This window comes from Vicugna pacos, unplaced genomic scaffold, assembly GCF_048564905.1.
Source record: "Vicugna pacos unplaced genomic scaffold, VicPac4 scaffold_20, whole genome shotgun sequence".
Taxonomy (NCBI): Eukaryota; Metazoa; Chordata; class Mammalia; order Artiodactyla; family Camelidae; genus Vicugna; species Vicugna pacos.
In genome coordinates this window covers 72032987-72035253 of record NW_027328741.1, presented here as the reverse complement: position 1 = coordinate 72035253, position 2267 = coordinate 72032987, and positions in this window count along the sequence as shown.

The following is a 2267-nucleotide window of genomic DNA, read 5'->3' as shown; positions in this document are numbered from 1 at the left end:
AAGAGAGAGAACACAAATAATATAAGAAATGAAAATGCAGAAGCTACAAAGAGTACAACAAATTTGCATAATATCATAAGTGAACAACATGAGCAACAGTATGGAAACAAAATGGATAACCAGGAATAAATGGAGAAGTTTTTGAAAACATTCAGCCCACCAATATTGCATCAAGAAGAAATTAACCATTTGAACTGTCAGATCACCAGAAATTGAATAGAATTATCAATAAAATAAAAAATCTCTGCAAGCAAAATTCAAACCAAACTAGATTCACTGGGGAATTTGACCAAACATACAGAGAAAAATACATACCAGTCCTCCTCAAACTATTCCAAAAATTGATATGGAGAGAGTACACCCAAACTCACACCGTCAGGCCAACATCAACCTGATAAAAAACAGGACAAAGACACCACCCCAAGAGAAAACTATAGGCCAATAACACTGATAAACATTGATGTAAATGTCCTTAAGAAAGTATTAACAAACAGAATCCAACAGCATGTAAAAAAGATTATACACCATGGTAATGTTACTTCATCCCAGGAAAACTAGGATGGTTTAATTTATGCAAATAAATCAATCAATTTTAATACACCATATCAATAACCGAGAGGACAAAAAACCACATGATCATCTCAGTAGATGCAGAAATAACATTTGAGAAAAATTAACACCTATTTGCAGTAAAAGTTCTTGTAACAGTGTGCTAGAGGGACCATATCTCAACATAATGAAAGCTATTTATGACAAACATATAGCCAGCAAAATACTCAATGGTGAAAAACTGAAACACTTCCAACAAAAACCTGAGACAAGACAAGGTTGCCCATTCTCACAATTTCAATTCAATACAGTCTTGGAATTCCTAGCCACAATGATCAGGCAAGGAAAAGAAATAAAAGGATTCAGACTGGAAAAGAAGATGTAAAATTGTCATGATATGCAGACATGACACTATATATTGAAAACTGTAAAAGCTTCACAAAAAATTACTAAGGCTAAAAAAGGAACTGGGCAAGGTACCCAGAGTAATGTACAAAAAGGTGGTGAATGAAATATACATGGAGAAGTAGAAAATATTGATTGAGGAAATCAAAAAAGATTTGAAGAATTGAAATCATACCCAATGGTCTCGTAATGGAAGAAACAAAATGGTTAAAATGGTCATATTGTCCAAGGCAATCCACAGACTTAATGTGATTTCCTATCAAATTATGCCAAACTTCTCTTTTTGGGACTGAAACAAATGATTCTAAGATTTACATAGAGTCATAAAAGATCCATAATTTCCAAAGCAATATTAATGAAAAACAAAGAGGTTGGAGGAATAAACCACCAGTTCTCCATACACTATTGCAGAGCTACAATGAACAAAATGACAAGATATTCATACAGAAAGAGGCTTATGGACCAAAAGAACAGAATAGAGGGCCTAGGAATAAATCTACAGGCCTACGTTCTATTAATTTTTGACAAAGTATCCAGGAATATGACAGAGAAAAGACCATCTCTTCACCAAATGATGTTGGGAATCTGGATAGCAACATGCAGAGCAATGGAGTTAGAACACTCCTTCACTCCATACACAAGAATAAACTCAAAATGGCTTGAAGACTTAAATGTAAGGAAAAACACAGTAAATCACCTAGAAGAAAATATTGGCAAAACACTCTGAGATAAATCTCAGCAATGATCTCCTAGAATAGCCTACCCAGGGAAGGGATGTAAGAGCAAAATTAATAAATGGGACCTAATTAAACTTATAAGCTTTTGCACAGCAAAGGGAACCATAAACAAAGCAAAATGACAACCTGCAGGATTAAAGAAAATATGTAGAAATGTGCAACTGACAAAGGCTTAATTTCCAAATTACAAAGATTTCATACAAACTATTAATAATACTTAAAAAAAACAAGAAACCCAATTTGAAAATGGGCAGAAGCCCTAAACAAGCAATTCTCCAATAGAGACATACAAATGCCACATAGATATATAAAAAAAAATTGCTCACTACCATTATCAGAGAAGGGTAAATTAAAACTATAATAAGTATCACCTCACAACAGTCACAATGGTCATCATTCAAAATTCCACAAACATTAAATCCTGGGGTATCTGTGGAGAAAGATGACCCTCTTACACTGTTGGAAAAAATATAGTTTGGTGCAGTCATTGTGGAAACCAGGGTGGGGTTTCCTCAAAAGAATAAAAATAGACTTAACTTACGATCCAGCAATCCCACTTCTGGGTATAAATCAAAG